Below are 20,558 nucleotides of genomic sequence, written 5' to 3'. Positions count from 1 at the left end.
TTGGAATGACAGACAGCCAAGTGGAAGTATATGAGCTTGTGTTGTGTAAAGTACTTGTCAAGCACATCTTCAAATAGAGGTTAGAACATTCCTGCCCCTCCGATACAACACAATCAATAGTAAACTCATGACTGCAGTGGACTGCAGTGGATTTACTGAAAAAGTAACGAATGTGGGTATGCTGCTTGCTGCACCATGTGGGACAATATTCTTTGGGAGGGGAATCTAACATACCCCAGCCAATGCTCAAACAACAAATGCCCAGAGTCCAATAAAAAAGGTTGATGGTAAAATCCATGGGCGTGGAATCCAGATTGATCTACAACAGTTTCAGTGAAAATGAATCCAGATAGTAGAATACAAAGCAGAAATACAATTCCAACTGGTAATATGGCCGACAATCAAGAAAAGGCCCATTGGATAGTGGTTCACATACCCTGATGCAACCACTTTTCCTGAAGACACTGTTTTGTTGGTGTCGGTGGCCAGAGAAACCTCTGATGGCATCAGCATCCGCACTAGTTTGTCGTAGGGGGACTGCTGTGCTAACGGTGGCTGAGGTAGGGATGGATGAGGTAGAGGTGAGTATGGAATCCCTATCCGCATATTCATGCATGATGAAAAGATACTTCTGGTGGATAAGAAGGACTGCCATTGCAATCTGCTGCTGGGCATGTTTCAGACTGACCTCCGACATCCGTAGGCAGATGGGAAAACAGGAGATGTAGGAGATGTGGAATGCAACATTTTAAAATGGAACTTCATTTAAACAATTGAAAAGAGGCCCAATAATTCAAAAATATAATCCTGTCAACCAGAGAACATGGACTATGCTACAGAAATGATAACATGATAACATTCACACACACGTGTTTTGAACTGTACATCAAATTAAGGAAATACATCACAATTCATTCAGTCTTTTAATGTACAGTTGTATTTCTCCAACAACTGTTAGTTTATTGTACAAAGCTTATAATAACATAGTGGACATACATACTACCATACAGTATCATTTGTAGAAAAGCAGTGATTCTGCTGTATTGCTTTGTATAACCTTGTTGTTTGATTCAACCTGATAATGGGCTGACTTCAAGTTGACCTGGGATTTCATCTTGGAGCCAGCTAGCGTTCTGAATTTTGGAAGCCATAAAGGGGACTCTTAAGAAACAACTTAACATTCCAATAGCTCAAATGTAACTATGAAGAGATTAACATTTGCTGGTATAAATCTGTTCATTTTCATGGCTAGCTTCAAACTATTTAATTGCATTGAACACAACATGTTGAAGCCTCCATCATCATAAAACCTAACATATGCATTGGCCTAATGTGAGCAAATCAAAAGAGCCCTGTCAATTGACTCACATTAATCATCAAGAAAGGCCTCACAAAGAGATGTTTACCTCATAACTCACGTGCTGAACACAAGATACCATGTTCGATTACAGACCATGTCCAGAAATGTACATTTCCATTAGTTTACAATGAGTATGTTATTTACCCTTAATTCTATAGGAAATGGCAAATATACACAATTTGCAAACAATAAGACTTGAACGAGAATGGGTGCATTGCAAAGGTTAGAAACCCCTTATCAATTTGAAAACAAATGTGAATGTTATACCTTTAATTCATTACTTTATGAAGCAATGTGCCAAATAGTTATGTCACATATCCAAGTGCTAGTCTGCAAGCAAGATTAAAATAATCTTGATTTTATCGAGTTTACATGGTGTTTCCCTGAATTATAAAAGAAAAATAATTTAGCATGTGAAGTATTTAGGAGAAGTTTGGAGCCTGCTATCTTCTGATCACAAGTATAGAAATTATAATACTTCAATGAAGATCAGGGGGTGTATTCAATGGGAGTGTCTGACCTTTGGGTAAGCCAATGTAAGGATCGGCCAATCAAATAGTGTGGCATAATTATGAAGTGGTATATGTGGACATTTTACAAATAGCTTGAGCACAGAGGAGAGAATTTTGACCTTGAGAAGCGCTGCAGGATCTACAGGAGCTGCAGGGAAGAACACTGCATCTACATATTGGATCATGAAAGAGAGAGACAAACATAAGGGCTACTGAAAGGGTGGTTACTGTGCCAGAGGATAGCTACTACCCACAAAGGAACCTGTAGAAGGGAACATGAAGATGACTGAGACTCCTCTGGGAGTATATGGGTGTTTCTCCAGGCTTCATGCCTCTATATACTAATTAAAAGTGATTATAAGATGCTAGGTCACAGAAAGTGGGTGGTTTGGGAAGGTGTTATTAAAATGCATTGATTTAAATGAGCAATAAAAAGTGAAATCTCAGTACATGTAAACTTAATTGAGATGGCAATTCAATCCAACTTAAAATACCTTTCTGAGTTTTCTGCACAATGATATAGATAGCACTTCTGTATATTTGGCAGGTCGCCCTTTAAAAATCATATGTTTATTAAATGATAACCAAACAGTTTTTACAGAAATACGTAACACTGGGTAATGATATGTAGACATCCATAGCAGAGAATAATTCGTTTTTTCTCAATGCCTGTTCTGTGAAGGACCTAGCTATTTAATAGGAAATGGCAAAGGAGAGCATGTTTAATTGAGTAATTTCTGCTCCCATAAAAATGATGCAATTGTAAATCCCATATACCCCTCATTATTAAACATGCACAGTGGGAATCTATTAGTGAGATGAGAGGGAAGGGACAACTACCTATGTAATATAATTCTTAACCATTCTTCCCGGTTGAGAGGGGCAGCTGACATGTTGTATGTTCTGAATTGATAAACAGATTCCCTGACACAAAACCTGCAGAATTCTAGTGCAAGTTATTGTACACTTATTTTAAATTGAACAAACATGTTAGCAGCCACATCACAGGATCTACACAGAAATGTTAGATATGCAATAGTTCTCCCATTCTATAAATTGGTGGTGTTATTGGTTAAAGCAACATAATATTTGATTAATTTGTAAATGAGACTATGTGCTTTGAGACAAGTCAAGGATTTTGATTTACTGACCGACAATGTGTAGAAGCACAATTAGAATGTACATTGTTATTCAGAACTTAACATATATCCAGGATTCATAATGGAAAAGAATGCATGTGTGTGAGAAATAGTGACATTTACTTAGGCAGGTTAATTTCATTTTCAGTAGACAAGCTGCATGCTATGTGTATCATAGTGGTGACTTCCCTTAATGAAATCTGGGGACCAACTTGAATTACTCTATTTAAATAAGTGGTTATGGTACCTGTGTCGTATATCATGCTTAATTTGGTTTATGTTCTTCCATCGAGAGAGACTTGTGCAAATGTGAAGGTGAATTTCAGTAATTTTTGAGCCGTCAGATTTGTATCTTAAAAGCTTTACTATGAAATATTGGCTTTGTATATGTATTATTATTTTTCAAAGGATGCATGAGTTGCAAAATGAGCATAACATTCCATGATTATCATTATGTAGAAGTTGGTGAAATAGTGTACATACAGAAATCATTCATTGGAACCATGGTCTGTGAAACATGCTTGCAGAGACTGCATGTACGTTTCCTTGTGTTACCTGTAGGATTTCATTTACAGAGTTGTTTTCTCTCTCTGTGTATTTGTGATGAATTGAACAATTCCTGCATATTGGTTCACTCTCTGGCTTATACCTGATACAGTGCAGATAGTGTCAGGATTGTTAGTGCCATTTCTGTGCAGAAGGACACATGGTAAACTGAGCCATGCAAGTAAATGTTGTCCACATGTGGTAACATTTGGAACACTAGATTGCTACATTTGCATAGCAATTCACTCTGGTTATATTCTGAAATTTGAAAAGACAAGTGCATGTTGAATGCGTTGGATTTGAAGTTTGTTTCATTATTTTCTTTTTTTAAGGGGTTTGTGGTGAGATCTGTTGGAATTTCATGTTGTACTAGTTCTCTTGTTTTACAGTTTTCTTTTTGAGATTTAGTAAAAATAGACCTTTGAATGTACCAACATAACTCATACCTTCTTTGAAGACTGTGTTGCCAATGTCTTCAAGTGCATGATCATGGGTTAGATCTTCTGACTTGTAAATTGGTACAGCATATGCAAGAGACAAACATAATATTTCTCTGTGTACATCTATGTCTTCCATGTCTTAAAAAGAAATAAACAATCTGTATGGCAGATAAATTGTTTACTTTATTCAAGTTTGTCAAACCTGATGAGGATAATTTGTTCATGTGGATATGTTTGTAAGGAAACCACTGTTCCCATTGTTCCATTACCTTAATCTTGATCTACGTCAAGGTTGCCTCTTAGTATTACTCTGAAGATGAGGCAGAAAGTTCATACTTTTTCCAATCCAGCTGTTTTGGCATTCTTTCAATCGTAATGTTATGAATATGGGTTGGCCTTTGACTACTGTTCTGTGTATCCAGTCTTAAGGACTTGTTGCATTGTCAGAAGAATTAAGACAATCATTAAGTTATAAACCATTCTTACTTCATCTATTATAAGAATGTTTATTTGTCATAGAATTCTACGTACTTCAAATGCAGCTCCTGCATACAATGTGTGATATTATATTTTGTTTTGGTGCTCAACTGGGAAGAGTAGTAATAATTGTGAAGTTAAACCTTCTATGTTGTAAACAGGTAGACCTGTGGGCTGTTACAAGGGCTGAAAGGTGATTGTCTGCATTTTGTTGTAAAAAATATTAATTGTTTTAATTTGAAAGATTTTGCTAAAGACAGCAACAGCACTTACATAAAAATGCAGAATGTTGTCATTATTGCATGTTTTGTTTTCGTACTGTAATCCATGTTACATTTCTTCAGTGACTTCCTGGTACATGCAGAGTCGCTCATAATTTTACTTTGATATGACCACTGATAACTCTTGTTCAGATTGTTTGCATTGCATTGAACTGTGGTGTTTTCTATTTCAGTCATTGCCCTGTCGGCTTCATTGTGAATGAATGGTCTCTGAGTGGTTCTTGGTAACCATTCCTTCTTCTTGATGACATTCATCTTCTAGCTCTTCTTTGTATTGTATAAATGTGTCTTTGTTATTCTGCTTTCACTTGCTTTGGATGCAGTGTGGCAAGCCAGAATAAGAACTTGGACCAGAGGACATACACTAAACTGGCCCTGAAACATAGACAAAAATAAAAGACATTTAGGTGGAGTGCCCTGCACTCAGTGTTGGAAGCTATTTGTATATGTATGTATTTGTTATTTATATAATGCCTTTAGCCCTAGGCACTGTACGGATGTCAATTTACACTACAATACTTAGGGTAGGTAACAGTACAATACATAGTAAATAAATTACTTCAAAGACAAAGATTGAAATACACAATTATGATGGGAGTAAAAAGGTTTTCAAAGAAGCACAAAAGGTAGAATAGGAATTAATAGATTCAAGTGAAAGAGGGAGCACATTCCATTGGATCGGGGCAACAGAGAGAAAGAACAAAGGTGACACTGCACGCAAGGAGGATGAGGTAAAGTTAATACAAAGTAAGATTGGGAATGAAGAACACAGGAGGCTACGTAGAAGGAGAGAGGTGATGAAAGATAGACAGGAGCAAAACCAGGGAGGGACTTGAATACAATAAAGAGAAAGTTGCATTTTAGAGGAGAATGGTAAGGTAACCATTGAAGAAAGGCTAGAGAAGTAGAAATGGAACCACGATTAGGAACAAAGTACAAGATGAATATAAGAATTGAAGACAGACTTTAAGGGAGCTAAGGGAGATACAGGAAGACTAATTAGAAGTGCAGAACAATAGAATAGTTGTGAGAAAATGAGAGGAGATATTAGAAGCTTAGTAGCGCTAAAGGTAAGGAAAGCCCTAGCTTTATGAATGTAGAAAAGATGGAATCAACAGGAGCGAGAAATAATAGAAATGTGATGAGTGAAAATTAGATCAGTATCAAGATAAAGATAAAGATTATGAGCAAGGAGTGAGCTTGAATGGTGGGAAGGAGGAAACAGAGTGTAGGAGGAGGAATAGTACAAGCTAGGAAGAAAAGAATTTCAGTTTTTGAAGCTTTAAGAACAGCAAAGTGATCAGACATACAGGTTTTAATAGCAGAGAGACATGCTGAAAGATTAGTGTGAATGGATCCTGTGCAGGAAGAGAAAGATAAGAATAGTTGGGTATCATCAGCATGGAAGTGATGAGATAACCCAAAAGAAGAGATAATAGTAGATAGTGGAGAAGTATAAATAGAGAAAAGAAAAGGACCAAGGAAAGACTGCAGTGGGATGCAATGGGAAAGAGGAACAGCATCAGAAAAAGTGCTGGCCCAGGAGACTGAGTAACTGCAATTGGATGAATAAGATTGAAACCAGGAGAGTACAGAACCAGAGAACCCAAAGGAAGAAAGAGAATGAAGAAGTAGTGTGTGGTTTACTGTGTCAAAGACAGCAAAAGATTCAAAAGTATAAGAATAGAAGAGTGTTTAGAGTAGCGAGCAGAGATCAAAAAGTTGCACAGATAGACAGTAGAGCAGTCACAGTAGAATGGAGAGGTCAAAACACAGACTGGAAGTGAGCACGAATAGAGTTTAACGAGACCTGGGAGAAGACAAGATATTCCAGTACTTTGTAAAGATAGGAATGAAGAGAAATAGGATGAATATTTGAGGGTAACGAAGGAACTAGAGAGGGCTTTTTGAAAATTGGAAAGATACTAGCATGCTTGAATAGAAGTGGAAAATTAGAGGTGGCATAATACATATTAAAAAGGCTGGTGAGATATGACTTCAGTGAAGAATAGATTTTAGAAATGAGAGTGGAAGGAACAGGATCAATAGGAGAAGCTCACTTTCTTCCACTCTGACCAACCCTCCCAGGTCAAACTTGGGTCCTTCCTCTCTGCTATCTTTATCTATACCTGTGGTGTCCCCCAGGGGTCTAACGTCTCTCCCTGGTTGTTCAACCAATACCTGGCACTCCTTGCCCACCGCATTGCCGCTCTCTGCCCCAACTTTCAGTGCTATGCGGATGACACTCAGCTCATTTTCAGGCTACCTTGGCCATCTCTTCCCCGTCCCTCATCTCTGACTGTCTGTCTGCTATCCAGGAGTGGTGTGCCGCCAATGACCTCTGCCTTAATGCCAGTAAGACTGAGATTCTCCTCATCAGCATATCCACTCCCTCCTTTCCTGCAGCTCTCTGGTCGGCCTCTCTTGGCCCTCTTCCTGCTCCCACTTGCAAGGCTAATAACCTGAGGGTCATCTTCAACTCCACACTCTCTTTCTCCCCTCACATCTCTGACGTCTCTAAGAAGTCACACTACCAGCTGCACCTCCTCAGAGGTATTCTTCCTATCCTCTCCTTCCCCCAGAACCTCACTGACTCCAGAGCGCTGGTTCTTTCCAGGCTAGACTATTGCAACAGCCTCTTTCTAAATCTGCCTGCTTCTACTCTACACCCTCTGCAACACATCTAGAATAGGGCTGCAAGACTTGTCCTTGGCCTCAAGCTCAGGGATCGTATCTCTCCAGGACTGAAATCTCTGCACTGGCTCCCAGTGGCTGCGAGGATTAAGTTCAAAACCCTCTGCATCACTCACAAGGCCTTCTGGGGCCTGAGGCCACAATACCTTAAACTTTCTCTTCCTAAATATCTACCCTCTCGAGCTCTTCGCTCATCTGCCTCCAACTCCCTCAGGGGCAGTCGCTTCTCCAAGCAACAAGTTGGAGGTAGATCTCTCTCTTTGGCTGGGGCCTCCCTCTGGCACAGCCTCCCCGCCTCCCTGAAACTTGAGGAGAACCATCTTTGGTTCCAGAAGCACCTAAAAACCTTCCTCTTTGCTTCTGCTTTTTCTCCCCCCTCTCCCCTGCTGATCTCCTGGTTGAAACTGACACTGCACTGGTTACCTGGCTACCCTCTTATCTCGGGCCCAGGTCCCACTCCTACCAGTTGCACACCTGCATTGCCCTCACGGCAACTCTTGCACTCAGGGTCTGTTTCTGTATCCCTACAGCCCCCACCCAGCACCTGACACCTGATGTCTGCACTTACCCTTGCACTTCCCATTAGCTGGCTGTACTTATATGTATTATCTTTTCTTATTAATTTAGTGTTTATACTATGCACTGCACTGCCGCCTCATGCCCCCGTACTTTTCCCCTTCCCCCGTCCCATGCACTTGCACAATCTCAATATCACCTGGCCTAGTAAGGTTGTTGTCTCTGTCTTCCCTCTGTTTCCCCTCCCTTCTCTCGTTGCACCTTGAAACATTTGTGTACAGCCGTGTTACAAATGCCATATCATATATCGGTTCCCCCCTTGACCCACCGGTTTTCATGAACCACTTGGCTTTTCTTGTCTCTGGAGTCAAGGAGGGTACCACGGTAGCAGGCGTCTCTCAATGTCCTGATTATCAGTGTAGGAGGGTTTCATGTACTGTCGACATCTGCTGCAACACATGCTGGCTATTGTTTGTGGTGTTACGATTCCTTTCAGGGAGGCTTCGTGGGTCGGAAAGGGCAAGGTTGCTTCTCTCCTTGTCGCCCTTTCAGTTCTTGCCGTCTTTCTCCTCCTCTTGAATTGCCGTTCTGGGGTAGGTGTCACATTGTGTGGTCTTCCGTGCCCTTTGTGTGCTCTCATGTTCCAGCTTTTATCCCTGTGGGGAAGGGAAAGGCCTGTCAGGTGTGTGTAGTTCTGGTCAAGTGCCTGACTTTGCCTGACCCTTGTGTTGGGAAATATCAGGTAAACAGCTCTAATGTTAGTCTGTTTTCTTTCGTAGTGTAAGGAACTGTTTGTGTCGGAAAAGGGGGGGGTGTAGTGTGTCTGAGTATCCTATGTGGTAGGATGGGGAAAAGGTGTTAAAAGTAGAAGGATACAGCGTCTCACTCGTCAGTGTCCCATCTCCACTCCCCGAGGACCCATCATCCAGGTGATCCTGCCGCACTGGTCCACCCTCTGGAACTGGAACCAATAGAGATGGCTGTGTCCTGGCCACCTGGATGACAGGCTTCTCACAGGCCTTAGACCTTAAATTAGGCAGAAACGCTATTACCGCTGGATTTAAGGGTTTGCCCAATCATTAGTCAAGCAGCAAGTAGGCGTTTACCTCCAGCTTTTTGCTGGGGTAAAAATGGACCCTTACTGCCTGTTTTCGGCTGTTCATGGTGCTATTACCAGTGGCTCAATTACCTCTGGTGGTAATAGCGCCTCCAACCCCATTGAGTCCAATGGACCTAATGAGGAATGGGAACTTAATGCTGTACTGCTGCTCGTGATCTGGTGCTGATATCGCTGGACCGAGAAGCGTTAGTGCTATTGGCACTGGGGGTATCCCGGCAGTTCTACCGCTGGGATACCACCAGATTCCAGATTAGTTGGAGTCAAGGTTGAGAAACCACTTGTATATTAAAGTTGTGGAGCTGCATTGGAGAAAATACGTTCTTGGCTGAATATTGAACTACTCAAGGAGTACTGGAAGTTCCTGGTTGTGTGATCTGTAATGGGTGGACTGTGTGGTCTAAAACTGTGCCAAGACCAGAGAACTACTAACTGTTGAATAAGGAACTGTTGAAAGTGAATCCAAGGTTCCTAGTTGCGTGACCTGTAATGGGTGGACCGTGTGGTCTGAAACTGCACCAAGAACAGAGAACCCCTATATGCTAACAAGGAAGTTTGCTGTTGGGGAAGAAGACCAGCAACCATTGGTGTATCCCAGACATGGGGAAGGGAACCCTGAGTTGTAAAGAATTGTTGAAATACAAAACCAAAGCTTCAAGATACTTCTTTTTGTGTCATCTTTTGATATGGATCTTGCAGGAAGGAAACCCTGCAATGTGCTGCCCTGAAACTGTATTGAACTTGGGGGAGGAAATCCTGACTTTTATAAACGTGTGGAACTTTATTCGTTCAAGTCTGAAAGAAGGTAAATTGAACATTGTAATGAACTTATTGACATTTGGCGAAAGAAGCTGAAGAGTAAGCCTGAGCTGTAAATAGCTCAGACCTTTACTTTTGGAACACTGTTTAGTTGATGGGTGACATCCCTACACATTTCTTTGTCTTAGTTGTGAGGGCAGTATATGTTTTGGACACAGGCAGACCTTTCAGTTGAACATATTGACAAAGATTTTCCTTATTTTCTTTAGGTAGGAAAATCCCACCTTAGTATAGAGCAAGTTAGGCCTTACTGCACCCTGATATTTTTTATAAAAGCTTTTGTTAAACATTGAATCCATTTCTGTGTCTCCTTCCATTATGCCAATCTCACAGTAGACACAGACCAGTGGCCATCCACACGCTAGCCTGGCACAGGTGTAACTGCCTCACCTGAAAACTCATTCAGATCAAGCCTAACACTCCACTCTGACATTCATAACATTCCACTGTAGCCCATGCCCTATGACATCACCAACCCATCATCCTCCTGATACCTTCAACTACAACACATTTCATCTGAAGAAACACTTTCTCAAAAATGGTACTACTTTGCTTTCAAAATTATCTTGCATAGAGAATAAATACCTAGCCACAGAAAATCCCAACAGCCAAAATATCTTAACAATATTCTTATTTACACATACTATCCAACAGAAGTCCTTCTTTAGAAAGCATGTGTTTAAATGAAATTGCACAAAACTACACATACAAAACTGTCATACCAAACAAACTAGTTAGCAAACATTCTGTTTTAAATTGTGAAGGAAGTCTAGTAAGACTTTCAAAACCTAGTCTAATTAACCATTCAAAACTATCCTTTAAATGTGAATGCCACCAAGAATTGTATAACATGGCCCTACTACAGCTATTTAAAACTTGGAGAAAAGAGGATGAAGTATTAGGGGACCATGAGACATTTGAAGCTGCTGTGACGAATCCAGAGAATTCATTGCTTCTCCCCTAGGGGGAACCACCCCCTTTGAGGCGAGGGCGGTTAGCCTACTAAGGAAAACCCTCCATAGGGTTTTGTGAAAGCTGGCCCTCACTGCGAGTGACTCCCCCCAGGAGACAAGGACTCCCATTCCCAAGAGGAACTCGCTATATACCAGATATTATCTGCGTACATCGGAGTCCGCAATACTGACAACACCTCTATGTGCTTGGCTCAAGGTAATGATGAACTTTATACCTGTTTGACAACCTTTGGTGAACGATATGGCCTCTTTCATTACAGGAATGAGAATAAAGGGCCAACGACCCTCGAGTGGAGGAGCAGAAACCGCATGCAGCGCCGAGACGAGGACTTGAGTACGTTGGCAAGGGGTGAGATGCACTGCACAGAGGAGCTGGCTTTGGCATGGCGAGAGGCGAATACTGAAGGGAGAAGCCACCATTCCAATATGGAGGCATACTGGGGCTTAGAAGCCAAGGCCAATCAAACTGAAGCTTACCTGGAGGCATGACCATTCCGAGGATGTGGTGGACCTGCTGCCCGTGAAGGAATGCCGAAACAAGGAATCGAGGGAGGAGTGAATCCTCTGCTCCCAATGAGAGAGTGGAAGACTGACACAATGCTATGACGAGCGGAATCCGAAAATCACTCGTATCCAGTCCGGAAGACCATAAGCCTGGTTGGAGCGCTGCTGGCTGCTAAAGCGACACACCCTCCTACGAGCAGAACCTGCAGCGAGGAAGGTTCATGGGTTGCACAGGTCGAGGGGCAGCAGAGAGAGGAAAGAGCAAGTGGGGAAGAAGGAAGGATTTCCAAACCCTGCCATGGTCACAGTGGCCCAGAGAGAAAGATTGAAGGAGCACAAGAGAATGTTATGGGAGCCTGAGCAACCCAAAGAGGATAAACCTCCAGAAGGGTCACAAAAACCCAACTGAGCTGAGAGAATTACAAGAAGAAAGGTGTTACCAATACGCCAAAGAGCTAAGTGACATAATTGTTTCGTTTTTGTTTGTTTGTGTTTTACAGTTTACATTGAAACTTTCACACTAATTAACATATTAAAACACAATTCAATAGACAATTCAATATATATATATATAAATAAGTGCACACAATGCAAACCTTTCATAAAATCTCTCAATCTACAAATAGAGAATTCATAAAAATGTATAATAAAATAATTCCCCACCCACAATCAGTTTACAATCTCAATAAAGTAAGAAGAAAAGAATAGGAAGGGAAGGGGGAGGATAAGAAGTTACAATCTAAAATACATTTAATTCAATGACCAGACATTAGGCATCATTATACTACTTATAAATCCCATACCAAACTCAGGTCCGGTTCGCCTTGTTGCATCACCTTGCTTAGATCCAAAAAGATTGGTATAAAAAATGTAGTCAAAGCTAAAATGAGGGCAAGCTGAGAAGTAGACATAAGTCTACACCTAAGGCTATTATTCAATACCTGAGTGGTAGAGTGTATGAAAGAGCCGAAGTTTGCAAGCCTATGATTAGTAAGAATGGGACAGTCCATCACCAAGTTTTATAAAGTCTCCAAAGCCTCCACACCATACAACCGAAAACCACAGAGTTCCCTGGGTAAGTTTAGATTCGGTCCAATAACCTCTAGTGTAACAAGAATTTTAGATACCATTCCTGGTACATTTGAGAAGGAAATTTCATTAGGTACATTTTTGGTTTGTCAGACAGTGGATAGAAAATGTCTTTGTCCTTATAAAGGCATAATCTCCTCAGATCCTGAATATCCTTCATCTTTTCGCATTGTCTAATTTTCTTTTTTTATCACATATTCAGATTCACTGGCATCCATATCTACTATCATATAATATGATGCAAATCTCTTCCAAAATGTTCATAAAATAGGATTAGGATTGGAATCCTTTACTAAAAAATGTTTTTAATTAAACACCTAAAGTTGATTTATCAGATTGCAACAATTCTTTAACTAGAGATAAACGTCTCTTAATATATTGAGCCCACCAGGATGTTAATCCCAGTTCTAATCTGATTATGTTTATTTGGGACTGATGTTGGGATGCCCATTGTCTGCTTCCATATTGTCCATTCCAGGGTGTCCAGAAATGACCTATTGTTAAAATGCATCAGTTTGGAGCCGTATACCACTATATCAGTTACTTGTAATCTATAGAATTCAATTAAAGGGGCCACAATGTAAGCACATAGTTGACTTTTCACCGATTTCAATAAAGAGATGCAAGAGCAAACCTTTTCTTCTATCCTAAATGTGTATCTCTCGAACTGCATTTTTACTGAGACTACATTCACCAGATGGCACAACAAATCTACTCTAATAATTGCATCATCGCTCAGATTCCATACATAAGATTTGATATTTTTCTGGGAGCTACAAATCATAGAATATGATTTTGCCAGATCAATACCCAGATGATTTTTACTAAAGTATGACTTAATGCCATTTAAGTGGCGTTGCTAACCAGCTGGGGTATAATACAGTGATATAAGAGCATCCGCTTAAACAATGCAGTTCATAGTAAGATCAGATCATTTTGGTGAATAACCACTCCAGCTCATAGTCTCCTTGCACAAATCTGCTAGACATAAATTGAAAAGAGTGGCAGCAAGAACACATCCCTGGTGAACATCTTTATCCAGTGGGCTGCTCCTAGGCAGATCACCCATTCACTTGGTTACCGGTATACAATAGCTGTATCATACTCAGCATGCCAAGGTCAATCCCCCAGTTGGTTGATTTCTGCCATGGTATGCTATAGTTACATTATCAAAGACTGATGGTAGATCTATCGCATCCACATATAATGATCATCCAAAGTTACCACCAATATCAGACGTACAAGCAGAGAGGGCCAGGCCATTCTCAAATGTTCCCACCCCTTTCCTGAAACTCATTTGCAGTGGGTTGAATCTCTGAGCATTCTCAGCCCAGGTCATTAGCTCCCTTAGGACAAAAGTTGCAAACATTTTGGATGATGAAACAATCAGATAAATAGGTTGGTAGCTCGATGGGTCCTCCCTCTTATCCTTTTTAAAAATAGAGACCAAAGTTGCCTGGGTCCAAGAACTAGAACAGTGCTCTCCAGCAGCAATATGCAAGAACAATTTGTAAAGAATCTCTTCCCACATTTCTCGATCCTTTTTGAAAATTCCGTTGACTACCCCATCAGGGCCACTAGCTCTGGAATTATTCAACTTTCTAATTGCAGATTCAATATACGCTCTTTCAAACAGTATTGGTCGTTTTGCCCGAATCTAATGGTTCGCATGAAGCATTAGGTCTAAAAATGCAACCACCAAAGGTTCGAACACCAAAAGTTTGATCTTTTGGTGGTAGCATTGTTAAAAAAAAAGAAACAGGGGCTGCAGGGGTGTCCCCCGCATCGCCTCGCTCACTATACTTTATGGTATAGTGAGTGGGGGTTGCCGGGGACACCCCCACAGACTTTGGTTAAAAAAAAAAGAAAAGAAAAGGACCCTGTGGCACCGGTTCCCGATCACGGAAGTGAAGGGGAATTGGCGCCGCAGGGACACAGCGTAAAGAAGAAGGTAAGTGCGGTTTGTTTATGTTGGGGGTGTGTTGACGGTGTGGGTGGGAGGTGTAACGCTCACCTGATTCTCGCAGAGGCGCCGGTCTTGACTGGGCGACTACCGTATCTTCAAAAGTGATGTGCACCACCCGGTTGGCTCTTTGGGCTGGACCTCTGTGCACTGTATGCCTGACTCGAAGAGTAAGATGTCTGCAGATAGAAAATATGGGATTAATGAACTGGGGTTATTGGGGTGTCCCTATCTCTTTCCTTTTCTCCTCTCCTGTAGAACCCCAAAGGTTAACGCTCTCACCTTAGGTAAGTGAACGCCGAGCTCTCCATCTGCCTCGGGGCAGGGTGCTGTAACCAGTTTCTTCACTGGATAGGTAGCGCAGGCCTCTTGACTTCAGAGGACTGCTGTCCGTCGTTTACTTCACGAACGGTGAGTTCCGAATATTTCAAATGTCTTTAAAAGTCTTTTGTAATGCTGTCTCTTATTTTGCAGGGTTCCGGCGATGGCGGTTGACTGGCTGAAGTGAGTTGAGGATGGACCCGTATGCGGAATAGAAGCGCCTGGAAGCGCGTAAGTAAGCGCTTGTTGCTTGCTTCACGATGCGCACTAACTGTCCTTTTATTTTGCAGGTACCAGTTCGGAGCTGCTGAAGGATGCCGGAATGCCCACTGAGTTCGGCGTGGATGGAGTAATGGCACGTGAGTATTGAACGTTACCCAATGTCTTTAAATGCACCTTCTTTTGTCTTACAGATGCGGGATGCAGCGCCGAAGGCCTCCGGAGCGTGCGAAGAGTTAGTAAGCTTTTGTCTTTCAGATGCCGGAATGCAGTGCGATGACCTCCGGAGCGCGTGAAGAGTAGGTAAGCCTTTGTCTTTCAGATGCAGGAATGCTGCGCGAGGCGTTGATGACAGCCGATGGACCAGGTAAGAGATGCGCTGTCACTGAAGACCGTAGTGCTAACCTGTTCTTTCTTGTCTTTATAGATGTTGCTGAAGACTGGATTCAGGATGGTAAGCCTTTTTCCTTTAGGCCCAGGATCAGATGCAGAAGACACGATGAGCGTTCTGCTGCAGAGGATGCAGAATAACGCAAAGCAAGATTCATCCATCGGGTGTGGTTTAAATAGCCTCCTGTAGTGCTTAGGTGTCTCCTTCCACAGCCACGCCTAGGTAAGAAAAGAGTTCCTGCTTTCCAGAAGAGTTCCAGTGTTCTGAACCTAGGGAGTGGCTCCTGCCCCACCCAACAGGAAAAGTAGTCCCAAACAGAAGAGGATCAGGGGTTCAACTGGCAGGTAAGTAAGCAGCATGGTCTGCTGCAGGTAAGTCCACCCAAGCATTATGAGCCCGGCGCTTGCGGCGCTGGGACTGGGCATATTTATGAGCCTGGCGCCACTGGCGCCAGGACAGGGTCCAAAAGGTCCCAATTGGGACTGGCTGGCACTCGGAACCTGGGTTATGGGTCTGCTTCCAAGGGAGTTGGGTAAGTCCTGGCCTTTTGGAAGCAGAGATCATGACAGGAGGTGTGTTATGGGTGTGTTGTGGGTATGTTGTGTGTGTGGGTATGAGTAGGTATGTGTGTTTGCATGATAACGGTGCAAACTTTTGGCAGTTTGCACCTTTCTCATGCAAACGTTTCGGCAGCGGCAAATTCAGCCGCGGTCGGATCACTTAGAACCTTTCAAACGAGAAGGCCCAGGTAGAGGGATTATTTTCTATACTCAGAGACACACACAGATCAGTATTATCCTTAAATGTATTTGTAATCTACCCTGGCCTCTTTGGGCTCTTTGTTGAAACTCGCTTTTATTGTTCAATATCCACGAGATTGAGAAAGTGCCCTTGTTACTATCGCCTCAAACATATTTTGATTCTAATAGTATATTTTTTAATTCTATGGTTCTTAATTCAATTTTTGTATTTTTGTTTTAGAATCGTCTTTGCTGAAAAACTCCATATACATTTTTGGGGGCGTGGCAAAGGGCAAATAAAGGGCTGGGGGTGGGAAATAGGAAAAATAGTTAAATGAAGGGCGGCTTGGGGAGGAAACCGACAAAAAAATGTTAAAATAATTCAATGAAGTTTTTGGGAAAAACTCCTGCAGCAAAACACCCATCGTAAAAACAGGTGCCAGTAAAATGACATGGAACCTCCTCTTTCTGCCCAGACTACATTGTCACGTTTGTTTAACAACTTAATGGCTTTCTGCAGTTCACACTTTTTTCTTTCATTACTTTATCAAACAGATTTTTGACATGGTGACAAAAAGCCCATTGTGGGCAGTCAATATTTTTAATGCAAGATACTCCCATTCTAGACAATAGGGCTGGAAACACTGTGGGAGAGGAGTGCCAATTTTTCCCCTCAACTGAGAGCTCTCCCCACCAGCTCTTCAGTCTAAAATGTGCCTTATTAAACTTCTGCTCAAACTTGGAAAGCCTATTCCTATTCTCTGTTACCACTAGAGATCAAGGGGACAACATGTCCCCACCTTTGTCACCACCCTTGACCTACAGAGTTAATTTCAGAATCACGTGATCACTTTTTAATATCTCAAAGTTCTGCACCTCCTCAGTCCCAACATTCTTTATAAAAATACAATACATTTCTTAAAGTAGATTTGTTTGTACAAACCCCCATTTAGATAAAAACTCGGACCCTAGCCTCCCAATTATAGCTTTACAAAGCTCAAAGGCATCTGCATCAAAATTTGTCACACAACATCCACAATTAAAGTCACCACCTAAAATTATTGGACTACTGTGATATTCCTTCTGTTAACCAATCAATATATTGCCAAGCTCATTTAATAAACTAACTGTATCAAACTGAATAGCATTAAAATAAATATCAAGTAATAAGATACTAGACGGGATGCTTTTACTATGGTCAGTGACCATTGTTGCAAGCACAGCATCTGGTGGGCACTTCCAGTTAGTAGGTGAACGTTGTGGTTTAAATTTCATTGCTGTTAAGATTCCTTCCATAGGTCTTTCTCATAGTCCTTTTTTTGCAGTCTAATTGTCCGGCATGTAGCCATCATTCACTGGGAGGTCTCTTGACCAGGTTTCCTGAAGAAAGATGAATTCAAAGTAATTGAATATTTTCTCCATTTCAATGTTCAAGAATGAATTGTGTCCTCGCAAATTCCAGCTCAGGATTTTAAAATTAGTTCTTCCTAAATCCTGGTCTGATTCCTGATGTTCTAGGGACGGCGGATACATGTCACCTTCAACTTGATGGCTCTGACTCTCGAGTAACTTGCCTCCGCTGGTCATTGTCAAAATAACACTTTATGGCCCTATTCCTGTTATTGTGCACTTTTGACAGATAGGAAAACTAAGGGTATTAACTTTCAAAGCCTCTCAATAGAATATCTTCTTGTCGATCGTTCACTAATCTTTCAATTAACTTTGAATGGAAGTGTACTGCACTTTTCCTCTGGTGTGCCTTGTCAAATAGGTGAACATTTTATGTCTGATGATGAAACTCTGGGATGGAAGACACAATGGCCAACATTCCAGCTCTATTTAGTGGAGTATCACAATCTTCCTCGTACACCGACTCATAGATTATAAATTGTAAAGGTCCCAATCGACTTCTGGTAGAATTACAATTTCCCCACGTCTTTCACAGCTGATGCCCTTTGGTCAGTGTTAAAGTGCAAGATTTCCTCCAAGGATGAACAACATTATCCCTTATTACGGTAGAATTCCTCAATTTCTTGTTCCCTCCACTTGAGGATTTATTAGTTGTTTTTATAATTGGATTCTGTATAGCAATATTACTTCCCTCATTAGCCCTAGAGGTAGTCATACCCCGCGGGGTGTCAGTAATAGTAATTATATATGCTACACGGTCAACTCGTCATCACATCCCATTGGGTCTATAAGGTGATTTACATGCATGCAGGCCTGTATTTTTAACTTTAGGGGCTCCTTTGATGTTTTTTGGTTTCCTCTTACTTACCAGTAAGTAACTTTTAACAGTTGTAGTTTTTCAGGAACATATGTAACTTTTTAATGTTTTCACCTTCATTTCTTTGTATCCTGAAGGGGCAGTTGATTCTGTGCTCCAACTAAATCAAGTTTTTCAATCCATCCGACTTTAAACCCATGGGGGAATTGTTCAGTACCCTTGGTACAGTATAAGTATAATTTTATTCAAAATAGAAGAGTTGGCTCTCACTTCATGGGCTACTGTGTCGTACAATCGAATAAAAGACTGTAGGACAATTTTTAGTGCAGCCATTGTGCTCATTCCTGAGTCCAACATATCCTTGCAGATAGTCATCTCCTTAAAATGGGACCTATCTGCCGTCACAGGGGTGTCAGAACATATCTCTAGATTAATTGTGTTAGGGATGACTTTGACATTCTGTGTGTTAAATAGCCCTGGCGACATACTCAGTCTTGCTGTAGATGTCACGAAGGCATCAATTTTGTTCTTCAGACGGATACATTATTTTAACAACGTAGCACTTACTCGATTTTCATATGACCAGATATTTAGCAATCAATATTGCATTCGACCTCTGCCCCCACCAGTATGGAATCGAAAAGTACACAGCCTGCTTGTGCAGCCTGAGTATACGTTTTTACTTGCTGTTGGGTGAAAAAAGTTTTACTTGCTCTAAACTGTGAGGTAAGTTCACGTGCTGAGTCAAAGTGTTCACCATTTCCTTTTCTAATGTAGTTACGTCAGCACTTCTGAGATTGTAACATTTATATTTACTCCTCATATTAGTCAGTATGCTTAAGAGTTATCACGCACCTGTGAGTGGCTGAAAGGTCAAAACCCATCAGTCAACACCCACACTTGCGAGTGGTTCAAGGGTTAACAAACTGTAGTTGCAAGGGAAGTGCAAGGGTAAGTGTAGACATCAGGTGTCAGGTGCTGGGTGGGGGCTGTAGGGATACAGAAACAGACCCTGAGTGTAAGAATTGCAGTGAGGGCAATGCAGGTGTGCAACTGGTGGGAGTGGGACCTGGGCCCGAGGTCAGAGGGTAGCCAGGTAAACAGTGCAGTTTCAGTTTCAACCAGGAGATCAGCAGGGGAGAGGAGGAGAGAAAGCAGAAGCAATTAGGAAGGTCTTGAGGTGCTTCTCCTCAAGTTTCAGAGAGGCAGGGAGGGTGTTCCAGATGGAGGCCCCAGCAGAAGAAAGAGATCTACCTCCAACTTTTTGCTTGGAGACGCAATTGACCCTGAGGGAGTTGGAGGCGGATGAGCGAAGAGCTCATGAAGGAAGATATTTAGGAAGAGAGAGTTGAAGGTATTGAGGCCCCAGAAGGCCTTGTGGACAATGCAGAGGGTTGTGAACTTAATCCTCGTTGCCACTGGGAGCCAGTACAGAGATTTCAGTCCTAGAGAGATATGATCCCTGGGCTTGAGGCCAAGGAAAAGTCTTGAAGTCCTGTTTTGGATGCGTTGCAGAGGGCGGAGAGTAGAGGCAGGTAGATTTAGAAAGAGGCTGTTGCAATAGTCAGCCTAGAGAGAACCAGAGCTCTGTAGACAGTGAGCTTCTGGGGGAAGGAGAGGAAAGGAAGAATACCTCTGAGGAGGTGCAGATGGTAGTTTGACTCCTAAAGATGTCAGAGATGTGAGGAGAGAAGGAGAGTGTGGAGTCGAAGATGACCCCAAGCTTTTTAGCCTCATAGGCGGGAGAAAAGTCTTGAAGTCCTGTTTTGGATGCGTTGCAGAGGGCGGAGAGTAGAGGCAGGTAGATTTAGAAAGAGGCTGTTGCAATAGTCAGCCTAGAGAGAACCAGAGCTCTGTAGACAGTGAGCTTCTGGGGGAAGGAGAGGAAAGGAAGAATACCTCTGAGGAGGTGCAGATGGTAGTTTGACTCCTAAAGATGTCAGAGATGTGAGGAGAGAAGGAGAGTGTGGAGTCGAAGATGACCCCAAGCTTTTTAGCCTCATAGGCGGGAGAAGGAAGAGGGCCAAGAGAGGCCAGACAGAGAGAGACAGGAAAGGAGGGAGCAGGTGTGCCGATGAGGAGAATCTCGGTCTTACTGGCATTAAGTCAGAGATCATTGGCAGCATACCACTCCTTGATAGCAGACAGACAGTCGGAGATGAGTGAAGGAGAAGAGATGGCGGAAGGGAGCCTGAAACTGAGTTGAGTGTTATCAGCATAGCACTGAAA

The sequence above is a fragment of the Ambystoma mexicanum genome, chromosome 1q, assembly GCF_040938575.1.
Source record: "Ambystoma mexicanum isolate Mex_15411 chromosome 1q, UKY_AmexF1_1, whole genome shotgun sequence".
NCBI classification, from domain to species: Eukaryota; Metazoa; Chordata; class Amphibia; order Caudata; family Ambystomatidae; genus Ambystoma; species Ambystoma mexicanum.
Note: the sequence above shows the minus strand (reverse complement) of the source record.